We start from the raw sequence: 16,944 nt of genomic DNA on the forward strand, positions 1-16,944 counted from the left end.
TGCTTTCCAGGGGTCCAGCGACACCGAAATTCTCTTGTACTTACTTGTACCTCGGGCCTAGTATCTCCTCCAGTAAAATTATGTCCACATGATTTGCCCATTTTCTAATTGAGCTATTTACTTTTTATGTGTTTAGAGACTCATTTAGATACTAGACTCAAGTTCTTTCTCAAAGAGGTGATTTGCAAAGATTTTTTTTATAGTTTGTGACTTAATTATTTTCTTACTAATATATTTTCCAGAATGAATCTTATGATTTTGATTGCATTGATTTTGCTTTGACTTTTGTAGTCTATTCCTAGGGATTTTTGTTCATTGTTTTCTTACTGATTAACTTTTAAATTTAGTAGACTAAGTAATGGATTTCATTATGGCATTTTTATAAACATATTTTTTCAATTCACTCCCCTCCACCATTGCCTTCCCACATCCCTCACTCCCTCTTACATTACATATCTCTTTCTGTCCACAAGAGATCTTCTACTTCCCTGTCATGTGTATTCCATTAGCTTTTCCCCTCCCCCACTCTGAGGATCTCTGTTTCCCCTTCTGCTTCCTACTTTTATGACCCCCTCTCCTATGTGTGGAGGGAAACATTCAGTTATTTCTGAGTCTGTTTCATTTTGCTTAACAAGACCTCCTGTTCTGCTCATTTTGCTGAACATTTCATCTTATTTTTCCTTTCCCTTTATGGCTAGAAAGCTCCACTTGTGTATGTGTATTTGTTTCAACCTAGGATGCATCGAATGAATGTATGAATGATTATCCATTCGTCCACTGATGGTCATTTAGGTTGATTCCATTTCCTGGAGGTTTTTGTTTTGTTTTTTTCTCCACTTAATTTTTTTCTCCATGAGTTAATTGTTATTGAATGGAAAGGCTGTTGATTTCTGTAGGTCAATTTTGTACCCTGTTACTTTGCTGAAAGTGTGTATCAGACTAAGAGTTTTCTCCTGGAGTTGTTGGGTTCTTTTAAGCATCATGCCATCAGCAAAAACTGATACTTGGATGTCTAACTTATAATCTACATCCTCTTTATTTTTTCTTGTCTTTTTGTTCTAGATAAGACTTTGAGCACACTCAACACTTTTACCAAAAATGACAATCTTCCTCAGTGCTCCCAAAGTCTTTCAAGAGGGTGCTCACCAAGTGTGTTGGGGATGTGGGAGCAACCTCAGCACTCAGATCTGTAAGCTAGAGGACCTGTCTTTGTATTTTTATTGTTTTATAAATAATACCATTCAAAACTTCCACTTCCTCCCCTCCTTTCATTTCTCCCCTCCCCCTCCCCTTCCTTCTCACCCTCCAATCCTAAGAGAGGGCAGGGTACCCTGCCATCTAGGAAGTCCAAGGCCCTCCCCTCTCCGTCCAGACTTAGGAAGATGTGCATCCAAATAGACTAGGATCCCAAACAGCCAGTACATGCAGTAGAGACAAATCCCAGTGCCATTATCATTGGCTTCTCAGTCTGCTCCAATTGTCAGCCACATTCAGAGGGTCCGCTTTGATCCTATGCTCATTTAGTTCCAGTCCAGCTGGCTTTGGTGAGCTCCCATTAGATCAGGCACACTGTCTCAGTGGGCGGATCAACCCCTTGTGGTACTGACTTTCTTGTTTGTATTCTCCCTCCTTTTACTCTTCAACTGGACTTTGGGAGCTCAGTCCAGTGCTCCGATGTGGGTCTCTGTCTCTATCTCTGTCACCGGATGAAAGTTCTATGGTGATATTCAAGATAGTCATCAGTCTGACTAAGGGACAAGGCCAGTTCTCCTCTTTTCCACTGTTCAGTGTCCTAGCTGGGGACATCCCGGTGGACACCTGGGAACCCCTCTAAAGCCAAGCCTCTTGCCAACCCCAAAATGGCTCCTTTAATTAGGATATCTTCTTCCCTGCTCCCATATCTGTCCTTCCTCCATCTCAACCATCCCACTCCCCTAAGCTCTCCCCAACACTCCTCTTCTCCCTTCTCTCTCCCCCTCTCCCCTTACTCTCACCCCACACCCATACCCATGCTCCCAACTTTTGCCTGGAGAACTTGTCTGCTTCCAATTTCCAGGAGGATCTTTATATATTTTCCTTTGGGTTCCCCTTATTACTTAGCTTTTCTAGGATCATGAACTATAGACTTTATGTCCTTTGCTTGTGGCTAGAATCCACTAATGAGTGAATACATACCATATTCATCTTTTTTGGTCTGGGTTATCTCACTCAGGATAGTGTTTTCATTTTCCATCCATTTGCATGCAAAATTCAAGATGTCATTGTTTTTTACTGCTAAATAGAACTCTAATGTGCATATGTGCCACACCTTCTTTATCCATTCTTCCATTGAGAGAATTCTAGGTTATTTCCAGGTTCTGGCTATTACAAATAATGCTCTTATGAACATAGTTGAACAAATGCTTTTGTAGTATGATTGGGCATCTCTTGGGTATATTCCCAAGAGTGGTATTGCTGGATCCTGAAGTAGGTTGACTTTCAATTTTCTGAGACACTGAACGACTAATTTCCAAAGTGGTTGCACAAGTTCACATTCCCACCAGAAATGGATGCGTATTCCCCTTACTCCACATCATCTCCAGCATAGATTATCATTGGTGTTTTTGATTTTAGCCATTCTGACGGATGTAAGATGGTATCTCAAGGTTGTTTTGATTTGTATTTTCCTGATAGCTAAGGAAGTTGAACATGTCCTTAAGTGTCTTTTGGCCATTTGAACTTCTTCTGTTGAGAATTCTCTGTTCAGTTCAGTACCCTATTTTTTAAATGGGTTATTTAGAATTTTAATGTCAAGTTGCTTGAGTTCTTTATATATTTTGGAGATCAGACCTTTGTCTGAGGTGTAGTTGGTGAAGATCTTCTCCCATTCAGTAGGTTGCCTTTTTGTCTTAATGATAGTGTCCTTTGCTTTACAGAAGCTTCTCAGTTTCGGGAGATCCCATTTATTCATTGTTGCTCTTATTGTCTGTGCTACTGGGGTTATACGTAGGAAGTGGTCTCCTGTGCCCATGTATTGCAGGCTACTTCCCACTTTCTCTTCTATCAGGTTCAGTGTGCTTGAATTTATATTGAGGTCTTTAATCCATTTGGACTTGAGTTTTGTGCATGGTGATAGATATGGATCTATTTTCATTCTTCTACAGGTTGATATCCAGTTATGCCAGCACCAATTATTAAAGATGCTTTTTTACTTCCATTGTATAATTTTAGCTTCTTTTTCAAAAGTCAGATGTTCATAGGTTTGTGAATTAATATCCGGGTCTTTAATTCAATTCTATTGGTCAACGTCTCTGTTCTTATGCCAATACCAAGCTGTTTTCATACTGTAGTTCTGTAATAGAGTTTAAAGTCAGGGATGGTAATAGCTCTGGAAGTTCCTTTATTGTATAGGATTGTTTTGGCTATCCTAGGATTTTTGTTTTGCCATAAAAACTTGATTATTGTTCTCTCAAGGTCTGTGAAGAAATTTGTTGGGATTTTGATGGGGATTGCATTGAATCTATAGATCGTTTTTGGTAGAATTGCCAGTTTTACTATGTTGATCCTCCCAATACAAGAGCATGGGAGATCCTTCCATTTTCTGGTATTCTCTTCAATTTCTTTCTTCAAAGCCTTAAAGTTCTTGTCAAATAGATCTTTCACTTCATTTGTTAGTGTTACACCAAGATACTTTTTGCTATTTGTGGCTATCGTGAAAGGTGATGTTTCTCTGATTTCCCTCTCCACTTCTTTATCCTTTGTGTATAGAAGGGCTATTGATTTTTTGAGTTGATCTTGTAACTTGCCATATCACTGAAGGTATTTATTAGCTGTAGTAGTTGTTTGGTTGAGTTTTGGGGGGTCACTAATATACACTATTATATTATCTGCAAATAATGAAAGTTTGACTTCTTCCTTTCCAATTCAAATACTCTTGATCGTCTTATGTTGTCTTATTGCTATTACTAGAGCTTCAAGCACTATATTGAAGAGATATGGAGAGAGTAGACAGCCTTGTCTTGATCCTGATTTTAGTGGAATCTCTTTGAGTTTCTCTCCATTTAATTTGATGTTAGCTGTCAGCTTGTTGCATATAGCTTTTATTTTATTTAGATATGATCCTTGTATCCCTAATCTCTCCAAGACTTTTGTCATAAAGGGGTGTTGAATTTTGTCCAATGCTTTTTCAGCATCTAATAAAATGATCATATGTTTTTCTTTCAGTTTATTTATATGATGGATTACATTGATATATTTTCATATGTTGAACCAACCCTGCATCTCTGGGATGAAGCCTACTTGATCATAATGGATGATTTTTTTGATGTGTTCTTGGATTTGGTTTGCTAGTATTTTATTGAGAACTTTTGCATCAATGTTAATGAGTGAGATTGGTCTGTAATTCTCTTACTTGGTTGAGTCTTTGTGTGGTTTTGGTATCAAGATAACTGTAGCTTCATAAAAAGAGTTTGGCAATGATTCTTCTGTTTCTATTATGTGAAACACATTAAGGAGTATAGGTATTAGCTCTTCTTGAAGGTTCTGGTAGAATTCTGTATTAAAACCTGGGCTTTTTTTGATTGAGAGGTTTTTTTTTCTATTTCCTTGTGACTTATAGGTCTACTTAAATTCTTATCCTGGTCTTGATTTAATTTTGGTATATGGTATTTTTCTAAAAACATGTCCATTTCTTTTACATTTTCCAATTTTGTGGCATACAGGCTTTTGCAGTAAGACCTAATGATTCTCTGAATTTTCTCAGTGTCTGTTGTTATGTTCCCCTTTTCATTTCTGATCTTGTTAATTTGAGTGTTCTCTCTCTGCCTTTTGATTAGTTTGGATAGGAGCTTGTCAATCTTGCTGACTTTCTCAAAGAACCAGCTTTTTGTTTCATTGATTCTTTGGATTATTTTCTGTGTTTCTATTTTGTTGATTTCAGCCCTCAGTTTGATTATTTCCAGTCTTCTACTCCTGCTGGGTGAGTCTGCCTCTTTTTTTTTCTAGAGTTTTCAGATGTGTTGTTATGTATCTAATGTGAGCTTTCTCTGTTTTCTTTATGTGGGCACTTATTGCTATAAACTTTCCTCTTAGCACTGTTTTCATAGTGTCTCATAGGTTTGGGTATATTGTGTCTTTGTTTTCGTTGAATTCAAGGAAGACTTTAATTTCTTCCTTTATTTCTTTCTTGACCCAGGGATGGTTCAGTAGTTGACTGTTCAGTTTCCATGAGATTGTAGTTAAATTCTAACTTTACTCCATGGTGATCTGATAAGACACAGGTGATTACTAAAATTTTTTTGTGTCTGTGGAAGTTTGCTTTGTTACTGACTATGTGATCAATTTTCAAGAAGGTTCCATGAGGTGCTGAGAAGGTATATTCTTTCCTGTTTGGGTGGAATGTTCTATAGATGTCTGTTAAGTCCATTTGACTCATTACATCTGTTAGTTCTCTTATTTCTCTGATAAGTTTCTATCTGGTTGACCTGTCCATTGGTGAGAGAGGAGTGTTGAAATCTTCTATTAGTGTGTGAGTGTTTGATGTGTGATTTGAGTTCTAGTGATGTTTCTTTTACATATGTGGGTGCTTTTATATTAGGGGCATAGATATTCAGGATTGAGACTTCATCGTCATGAATTGTTCCTGTTACGAAAATAAAGTGTCCTTTTCCATCTCTTCTGATTGATTTTAGTTTGAAATCAATTTTGTTAGATATTAGGATAGCCACACACACTTGTTTCTTAGGTCCATTTGATTGGAAAACCTTTTCCAACCTGTAACATGAAGGGGCCTGCTTGTTGGGTTTTATGTCCCACCCGGTACCCCACAACCAGTAAGCCCAAAGAAAATCACACAGAGATCTCCGTAAGTTATTAAACTGATTGGCCCATTAGTTTAGGCTACTTATTAGCTCCTGTAGCCTATATTAACCCATTATTCTTATCTATGTTAGCCACATGGCTCAGTACCTTTCTCAGTGGGGCAGCTCACATCTTGGCTCTTCAGAGTCTAGGCAGGAGTGGCAGAGGGAGCTTCCTGCTTCCCAGAATGCTCCTGTTCTCTTTGTTGCACCTTTACTTTCTGTCTGGTTTTCCCACCTATACTTTCTGCCTGACCAATCAGCATTTATTTAAAACATGATTGACAGAATACAGACAATTCTCCCACACCACTTCCCCCTCTTTTTTTTTAAACAAAGGGAAATATCCATAGTCCATTTTTTTGGGAATGTGGGCGGAGTATTCCAGGTTACTTCTGGCTGGTTAGGGGTGCTGTTAATCTTATGGGGACCTAAAGAAAATTTAGAATTATGATCAAGTCCCTGACTCGAGTAGCCTGTGAGTCTCAATCATCTCAGGCAGCATCTTGAATCTGTTCTGGATGTAGAACTCTGACATCTGGGTCATCTGCTCCTACCGGAGATTTCTCAGGTAGTCTTCCTTGATCAAACTGGAGTTTTCTTATCTCAGAATGAATCCACAGCCTCTCATTTTCTGTGGAAACAAAAGCAAAATCTCTTCTCCAAAGTAACATACATTTTGACTTCAATTTTGAATTCAAGGTATTTTCAAAATACCTATCTTGGATTAATTCAGCAGCATTTATAAGCAAATATCTTTTAGCAGCTGTTACTCCTTCCTCAACACTCAAACAATTCAAATAGAGCAAAATGGCATACAGTATCAAGATTCTCTGTGTATTTTCCATCTTTATGTGGCTTTACTTTAACTTCTATTTCTTTTATTTTTACTTTTACTTTTTGAGAGAGGTTCTCTGTATGTCTTTGTCCTGGAATAACTCTGTAGATTTATTCTACAATTCAAGGCTGTCCTTGAACTCACAGAGATCAGTCTGTCTCTGCCTCCCCAGTGCTGGGATTAAAGGTGTGTGCTACCACACCTTGAAGTCATAGAGGTCAATCTACCTCTGCCTCTCAAGTGTTGGGATTAAAGGTGTGTACCGCCATACCCAACTACTCTCTTTCTTTCTTTTTTAAGAACTTTATCCTTTTTTCTGCATATATTTTTAACACACTGTAAATCATTTAGATTTTCTTCATCTTTGAATCTCTCTTTACTGTATATCTCGCTTTTTCTGAACACATGAATCTTTATGGAGAGGATTAAAGTCATGGCTTTGATGGCTGGATTCAGCCAATTCCTTAGCTTTCCAGCCTCATGGTGGCAGTACCGGTTGTAGCCATTTTTATTGCCACTACTCTATGGCATTTCAAGGTCCCTGCCAGCAAGCAAGCTGCAACAGTATGCCCGCAGACAAGACTCAAATCCTCTCTCTGTAGTCAGCCCTCTTGCCTCAAAGAGTTTGCACTGGCAGGACAGCCCAGAAAGCTGGCATTTTAAAGCAGCACTCTTTTTCCCTACTACAGCTAAAAATCAAAAAGCATGCATTCAGCTTTTCATCAACACCGTTTAAGTGTTTTGAAGCAGGACCTCTTAAAAGAGCTGCAAATCTTTGAAGCTAAAGCTGAGTCAGGAAGCCTCTCTTAGATGAGAGTGCTTGCTTGTCTCTAGCAAGCAGAGCAGACCCAAGAAATTGCTGCTACCAAGAAAACATGTTTTACTCTATTCTTTCCCAGGCTTTCTCAGGCTTTCTGTGGATGCAGTTATCCACATGGGTACCATTCTGTAACCCTGAGTGAGGCTGCTTGTTGGGGTTTATGTCCCACCTGGTACCCCACAACCGGTAACCCCCAATGAAAATCACACAGAGATCTCCATAAGTTATAAAACTGATTGACCCATTAGTTCAGGCTACTTATTAGCTCCTGTAGCTTATATTAACCCATTATTCTTTTCTATGTTAGCCACATGGCTCAGTACCTTTCTCAGTGGGACAGCTCACATCTTGACTCTTCAGAGTCTGGGCAGGATTGGCAGAGGGAGCTTCCTGCTTCCCAGAATACGCCTGTTCTTTTTGCTCCACTTCTACTTTTTGTCTGGTTTTCCCACCTATACTTTCTGCCTGGCCAATCAGCATTTATTTAAAACATGATTGACAGAATGCAGACAATTCTCCCACACCACCAACCCTTTACTCTGAGGTAGTGTCTGTCTTTGAGGTTGAGGTGTGTTCCTTGTAAACAGCAGAATGTTGGATCCTGTTTTCATATCCATTCTCTTAACCTATACCTTTTTATAGGTGAATTGAGTCCATTGATATTAAGCAATATTAATGACCAGTGGTTGTTAACTTCAGTTATTTTTTTGGTGGTAGTGTTTGTGTGTTTCCCTTCTTTGAGTTGTGTTGGTGGAAGGTTGTCAGATGTCTGTGCCACTGTGGGTGTTGTTGGCTTCCTTGGGTTGAGATTTTCCTTCTAGTATGTAATGTAAGGATGAGTTTGTGGCTACGTATTATTTAAATCTGTTTTTTTTGTCACGGAATATATTGTTTTCTCCATTGATGGTGAATGCAAGCTTTGCTGGGTATAGTAGTCTGGGCTTGCATCCATAGTCTCTTAATTTCTGCAGCACATCTATTCAAGACCTTCTGGCTTTCATGGTTTCCATTGAGAAGTCAGGTATAATCTGATAGGTTTACCTTTATATGTTACTTGACATTTTTCCTTTGCAGCTCTTAATATTCTTTATTCTGTATGTTTTTTGTCTTGATTGTTATATAGTAAGGGGATTTTTTTTTGATCCAGTCTATCTGGTGTTCTGTAAGCTGCTTATACCTTCATAGGAATATCCTTCTTTAGGTTGGGAAAGTTTTCTTCTATAATTTTGTTGAATATATTTTCTGTGCCTCTGAGCTGAAATTCTTCTCCTTCTTCTACCCCTATTATTCTTAGGTTTTGTCTTTTCATGATGTCCCAGGTTTCCTGGATGTTTTGTGTTGGGGATTTGTTGGATTTGCTGTTTTCTTTGATCAGTGCGTCTATTTCCTCTATAGTATCTTCAGCGCCTGAGATTCATTCTTCTGTCTCTTATATTCTGTTGGTTATACTTGTCTCTGTAGTTCCTGATCATTTACTCAGATTTTCCATATCCAGCCATCCCTCAGTTTGTGTATTCTTTATTTAGGTCTTCAAGTCTTGAACTGTTTCCTTTACTTGTTTTATTGCTTTTTCTTGGTTTTCTTGGGTATCTTTGAGGGATTTATTAATTTCTTCTAACTTTTTGTTTGTCTTCTCTTCCTAGTTTTTCACTTCCTATTTAAGGGTCTCCATCATTTTCTTAAGGTTACGTTTAAAGTTGATTTCTTCTACTTCTTCTAGGTTAGGAAGTTCAAGTTGCGTTTTCACTGGATTCTGGTGTTATCATGTTGCTTTTCAGGATGTTGGAGGAATTCTTGCATTGGCGCCTGCCCATTTCTTCCTCTCCAGATCCCCTCAGCATGGGAGCAGGGTCTCTTACAGGGCTGTAAGGACCTTGCTGACAAAAAGGCGAGTTTGGGGGCAAGGTGGAATGGGGTGAAGAAAGCCAGCAGCAGGGAAAATATCCAGTTTAGGGAATTGGAGGGGGCCTGGATTCAGTCCCCTGGGAATGTTCAGCCCTGTGGCCATTTTCTCACCTCTCCAGATCCCCTCAGCATGGGAGCTGGGTATCTTGCAGGGTTCTAAGGACCTTGCAGACTTAAAGGCAGGCTGGGGTGGGGAGTCATAATGGGATGGTAGAAAGAAGCCTCAGTAGCAGGAACACTCCCTGCTGGCTCTCTGGATCCCTCAGCCCTGAAGCAGGCTATGCTGGGGGATCCATGGACCTCACAGATGAAAAGGCGGGCTTAGGGGCAGGGTGGAATGGGGTAAAGAAAGCCAGCAACAGGGAACACACCCCACTGGATGGCCAGAAAAGCTTAGGGAATTGAAGGGAGCCTGGATTCAGTCCCCCAGGGCTGTCTGGCTGTGTGGTCACTTACTCACCTCACTGGATTTGCTCAGTCTGTATTACCATTTACCTTCCTGGATAGTGGTGCTATTCCTCTGACCTCTCTTCTTCTGGCTGGGAAGGCATCCTTCCCTTTCGATATGAATAGGAGCAGGACTGAAAGTACTTCCACTGTAGTTTTGCCAAAGTAAGGGAAAGTGGTAGGCCTTCCGCAGTTCCAGTAGGCTCTGTCATTTTAATCCACTTGCCTCTCATTTATTCAGTACCTTTCCAGAGTTTCAGGGATAAGTATTTGCCTGAAAGATCTGTAGTTAGGACAATGGAACAAGTGCCTTTTTTCTATTCAAGGTAGTGGCTCCTGATTACCCTGCCTGCACACAGTGATGTTGTTGACATTATTTCTTGAACAGTAGAGTTTTGAGTCACTACAATATTTTCAAAATGTATTCAGTAAATAAAAAGACATTTTTACATTGAAGTACACATTCATACGGCATGTAAACACTTCAGCCTAAGATATTAAAAGAGGTTATTGGGACAGAGAGACACGGTGATATAAATAAAAAATCCCAAACATTTATTAGAAATCACCCTCTCAGGTTGAGAATGTATCTCAGTAGATGGAATTCTTGTCTCAACACGCATGAAGTGCTGCACTCCACCCCTGGTCCCAAACACATGACATGGGTACAGCAGTACACATCAGCAGCCCTGGACTCGGAAACTGGATGACAAAGGGTCAGAAGCTCAAGTCCAAGCTGCTAAGATGTCTCAGTGTGTCAAGATGGTTGACAGAAGTTCAGTTCCCTGAACCCACATGATGAAGGAAAGAATCGACTCCTGCAAATTGTTCTCTTCTCTGCGCCCTGGCATGTGCGCATGCACACATGCACACATGCACACACACACACACACACACACACACACACACACACACACACACACTCATTTTTTTAAAAAAGAAATTCAAGTTTATCCTTGACTATATACCTAGTTCCAGTACAGCCTGAATTAGAGATTCTGTTTTTAAACCTAAATAATAAAATGTAAAACATAAAAAGACATCAATCTTTCTTTAAACACACTTACATACATCTCATACTGATTAGATTTCTCTTTATGTTACCAATTGTAAGCATAGACATGTCTGTGGAAATTTCTAGAAGATAGTGATAAATAGGAATTTACCCATATATGATGCTGTGGATTTACAGACTATTGAATTGTATGGTTTAACAGGATATCTTTCATTTAAAGGGAAACATAGTTCTCTCTATTTGGTCAAAAATGGCTTTTGCTGTCAAATAAGCATCACGATTTTTAAAATAACATTTTAGTAGAGGACTATGACATGAAACTGGACGATTCGATAACTGTCTACATACTGAGTCCCAATATAAGTTCAGATTCCAAGAGGATGGTTGGTTGAAGATGCTGTAGGCATGGTGAGGGGTTGGGATCACACACAGCTTCTGGCCATGACTTCACAAACCAAAGGACCAGTCAATGAAGGGCACCTCAGTTCCCATGTGTTCATTGTGAGGGACTTAGAATGCTTTTGCTATGCTCTTTTTTAGTCTTAGACCCAGAAAAAAATGAAAAATGCTGACTTTAGAAACAGTGGTTTTTAAGGTATTAGCTCTTAAATTTGATTATTAGCAAAGAGGATTGCAAGAGTAAGAATGAAAATAGCTTTCCCATTATTCACAATCCCCAGAACTCTTAACAAATAAAACATAGATGAACGATGTTTCCTTTAAATTACCATCCTCAAGTGACAAGGTCAAGCTTAAGTATATATATTCAAGTACATGCTGTGCCTCTACAAATCTACCTCCTGATGCTATTGGCAAATTTCTATGCTGTAACACAGTTAAATAATAAAAGTAACTCTCTCATTGTCATTTTATATGCTGTGAAATCATTGTATAAGTCTTCAAAATAGAAAAAATATCAAAACGCTTAAAAATATTCCTAAGGACTCACAGGCCCATGCCATACCACATCCAACCTCTACACCCAGCCAGACCCTGCCCATGCTTCTCCAGGATATAACCAGGGCATCTACCTGGCCTTCCCCAGCCTACAGAACCACTCCCACACTCTGGGTTTGGACTAAGATGCACATACTGTACATCAGCCCAGCCCCTTATACATCTGACTTCATTCTATCATTTCTAAGCTCATTCCCAACATGGTCCACACTTCTCTTTGCACCAAATTGCTCTATTCATATCAGACACAAAACTAATAAAAGGAGTTCACGTGCTCAGATATCACCCCAAAACACAACAATTTGTTGAGGAGAATTACGTAGATGAACTCCTGGATACATAATTAAAAACTGCAGTCATAACCTTTGCCAAAGTATTCAAGGAGCTTAAATAAAAAAGATACAAAGAAACACCTCAGTGGAATTAAAAAGAATTTTATCAAAATAAATTCCTGAGTGATACCCAGAAAAACATACCAATAAGGCTGATAGATGTGGCAAAAACAATCCAGGATTTCTAAAGGGAACTCAATAAAGAGATATACAAATTGAAGAGGGTTCAAGCTAAAATGAAGATAGAGTTGAAAACGCATTAAACCAACTAGAAAACCTTGGAAAGCCCGACAAGTAGAAAGAATCAGAGAAGACATAGAATATCAGGACTTAATGATAAAGTAGAAGAACTACATATAATAGCCATGGAGTATGTAATTCTTTTTAAACATAGGAAAGGAAAACACAGGAAATGTGGGACAATATAAGAAGACCAAATCTTCAAATTATAGGCATAGAAGAAGGAGAAGAATCTCAAGTCTATGGCTTAGATCAGATTTTCAACAAAATCATTGAAGAAAACTTTCCCAAACTCAGGAAAAAATATACCCATACAGACACAAAAAGCACAGAGAACACTAAATAAACAAGGCCAAAAGAGAAACTGGACACATCATAGTTCAAACACTAAGTAGACAGAACAAAAAGTGTTTATTGAAAACTGAAAGAGAAAAAAATACAAGTCACATAAAAAGGAAACATAATAACAGATGGTTTCTCAGTGGAAACTATGAAAGTCAGAAGAACCCGGAGGGAAGTGTTCCAAGTCCTAAAAGACTGTGGCAGCCAACCTAGATTAATAAGCCCAGTAGAACTATCAGCCATAATTGCAGGAGAAAGAAAATCTTTCTATAATATAAACACATGTATATATGTATGTATATATACATATACATATATCCAACAAACCAAACCTAAAGAAAATATGAAAGGTAACATTCTAGGCTGAAAAGAGGAATGAACACAGCCAAGAGACTGGAAATAAATATAAAGCCATAATTACTGAAACAAAGTACCACTGGGAACGCATCACCACCAAAAGTCAACAATACAATGACCAAAATTAACTCACAGATTTCAATAATAACTTTAAACATTAATGGTTCACTGATCTATGGAACAGTGAGTGAGCTGAATTCCCTCATGTCTCTTACATGAATACAGAAGCTGTCCAGTAGGAACTGGAAAAGTCCCTAGAAGACAGAAAGCAGCAAGGGGGATGCACACACACGGACAATCCAGCTTCCATGCCCTCTGTCTGGACATGGCAAGCTTTCTCTTGTGTCGCCCTTTGTCTGGGACGAGTCATCTGTTCTTTCTTCTTCAGTGTACCGAGTATTTCTAAAGTATCTGTCCCTCAGTCAACTGAGAACAGTCCCTTCTCAGAGCCCCATACTCCAAAAGTCAGGGCCCAATTGGACTTCTTGGTGTGTGCGTGGCGGGGGTGTGCTTTGGAGAAAGGTGTTTAGCAAGGGATGATTTCCACATTACTTGCTGGGTAAGAAAGACCACAGCAAGCTGCACAGACACCACCAGGCTACCAATAAAGTCTGCCCTGAATTCCAGAGCAGGTTCTGCAGCTCTTCCGTCTCCTGCATCCCCTCAGTCTTAAAGAGAAAAGCGTGATAAGTGTACCGAGCTTTCGTTCCCTACTATCAGTGCCATTACTAAATGATTGTTTCTAATGGACACAGAAGTAGGAAGGCAAGCCCTCCCAGCTTCTGAATACCTGCAGCTGTTCCACAGCACATGGTCACTATTCATTTATGTACTTGCTTATTACAGTTCAAAGGAGATCAATGTGTTCTTACCAGAGTGGCTTTCTCTCCCCAAAATAAATAAATAAAACAAGTAAGTTTATCCAAATAATCAGTTTTAATCCTTAATACGTCATAATTTTAAATGTATAGAAGAAAATTTTTTTTTCCCTCAACACCCTCAACTCCCACCCCATGTGCCTTAAATTGGTTGTGAAAACAGTAAGACAGAGGGTAAGGACCATGTCCTAATTCCACTTTTAATCCATACTTTGATTCTTTGGCTAACAGCATAAAATTTTCAAGTCATTAAAAAAAGACAGGTTATAGGCCAGAGATAGTGTTGAGCTTTATATTTTCATCACAGTAAACATTTAATTTTTAAAAAAAAGATTTGTGACTATTGTTTCATTTTTTAATGAAAACAATGTGAATGAGTGTTTAGCTTGCATATGTGTCTGCACACTTGTGGAGGTCAGAAATGGTCCTTGGATCCAGGAGGACTGAATTCACAGTCAGTTGTGAACCACCATGTAGGTGCTGGGGATCAAACCCCAGTCCTCTGGAAGAGGGAAGAGCAGCTACTGCCCTTAGCCATTAAGCCATCCCTCCAGCCCATGAAATTCATTTTTTAAGAACGAAGATACCTTTTGATAACTCATAGTTACAAAATAGAAAACTTGGAGCCAGGCGCTGGTGGCTCATGCCTTTTATCTCAGCACTTGGGAGGTGGATCTCAGTGAGTCTCAGGCCAGCCTGGTCTACAAAGCAAGTTCCAGGACAGCCAGGACTGTTACACAGAGAAACCTTGCCTCAAAAAACACCATAAATAAATAGAGAGGTAGATAGATAGATAGATAGATAGATAGATAGATAGATAGATAGATAGATAGATTAATTGATAAATCTTGGAAGTTTTGATTCCTTTCCTATTATAAGTACTTTAAATATTCAATATTAATGCAGCAAAACCCTTTGATCGGTGGAATGTGGAAAGTATTTTCCTAAAATCTAACATTTTGACATCTTAGAATAGGCTCATCCTTTAAAATGTTTATATCTGGCTAAGTATTATTCTTTACAATATCTCTTACTTTCAGGATCACATGTAGCAAAGAACCAGATGAATAAGAACAGGATGAAAAAGCAGAAAAGAAAGGATGAAAACCTGAGGAATATGTTCCGGGGCAAGAAGAGACTTTGTAGATACAGTAATAACCATTTGCCTGTGGATGAATAACTGGCCTTGAATTCTGTATTTCTCCAGGGAAAGCAAGTGTGAGGATCTTTCTGACTTTATTTTCGTACATATCATATGCACTTTGTAATTAACACAATAGCTGTTATCAGTATCCTGGCATGTTAGAATCAGCGCTACCAGGTGTCAAGATCAAAGTTCATTAAAAAGCATTCTGATTACAGCATCTGATTAAAACACTTAGGGGAAGGGTCAAGCCATGCCTTCTGAAAATTCACAGAACATCAAGGCTGCTTAGACCCTCGAGGGCTTGTATAGAGGTTCTTGATAGCTGATGAAAAGCCCAGGTGTATGTCTTAATCTCAGCCATACACTCAGTATATTAATTAGGTATTCCACAGGTGTTCCGCAGTGAACTGGGAACTGGTGATTCATAGCAGAACAATGAAAAATTAGAACAAGTCTCTTTAAACTCTCACACAGAAAGTGAAAAACTACAACTAAGAGCAAACATACTGGCAAAGTGGAGGCTGTGGCCAGCTCCATGAATATGGTTACTACTGGCTAGCTGGAAACCAGATCAGGTGACATTTGAAAACAGAGAGTGAGCACAGTGATCCACCCCCTACAGTGCTCAATGGGTGGGAAACTCGGTGGGGGGGGCAAACAAATGGAAACAAACTGTTACCAAAATGGATGTCCTGCATGAATAGGCAGCTTCATAGGGAAGGAGATTCAAAATACATAGCAAAATTTGCATGTCCCCTCTGTAGTAATGAGTATGGAAATGAAGAAAGGGAACCTCCACATCATTTCTGGCAGATGAGGACCCAGGAGGGATGTCTGAAAACCTCTATCACAAAAGACCTTTGGAAGAAAGGAAGCCTTCACCTTCTGCCTCAGGCAAGAGACAAACAGAAGCAAATGAAGCCCAGGACTTCTGCAAAGTAGAGGCACAATTTCCGGTTCCTCCTGCTACACCCGGACACTGTAGCTAAAGCTGTCGAACTAGATGGCCTCAGAAAGCATCTTCTTTTTCCATGTTTATATTAAAATTTCTATATACATTGTATTTCATGTTTTCCTCCTTCCCCAACTGCTCCAGGATTAGCCACGTCTCCATACTCATCCAACATCATATTCTTTCTCTCTATCTCTTTCTCAAATGTTCTTAAGAATACTGATATCATAATACAAATACAAACGCAGCAGCAGATTATACACTAGTTGAGGTAAAGTCAACAAGATTTAAAAGGAAATGAGAGAGAAAGAGAGAGAGAGAGAGAGAGAGAGAGAGAGAGAGAGAGAGTTTGATTGACTGTGGGGATGCAGAGACTGGGTGGCATCTGCCCGTTGGTGGAAGTATGAAGTTCCTCGTGGAATTGAGGCAATCTTAAGGAACGCTAAAGAAAGGCTTTGCTCCAGAATCTCTGCAAGCCCAAGAGGCCTGCGCAGCAGAGCGCCCCTGAAGAATGAGAAGGGATTTCTAGCGAAAGTGCTGAAGAAAGAAGTTATGTTGGCAGTAAGACTTGAGCTTTTACCCTTTGTAGTTCCCTGTTTTCAGTTTTGTGTGAGACTAACAGGAACTATTTCATCTTGACATGAGCAACTTCTTTTTTATTTATTTATTTATTTATTTATTTATTATTTTTTTATTAATTTATAAAAATTCCCTCTTCCGCCCCTCCTCCCAATACCCTCCCACTCCCCCCACTCCCTCTCCTCCTCCCTCTCCAGTCCTAAGAGCAGTAAGGGTTTCCTGCCCTGTGGGAAGTTGAAGTTCCTCCCCACTTACTCCAGGCCTAGGAAGGTGAGCATCCAAACAGACTAGGATCCCA

This window comes from Myodes glareolus, chromosome 20, assembly GCF_982192425.1.
Source record: "Myodes glareolus chromosome 20, mMyoGla1.1, whole genome shotgun sequence".
Classification (NCBI taxonomy): Eukaryota; Metazoa; Chordata; class Mammalia; order Rodentia; family Cricetidae; genus Myodes; species Myodes glareolus.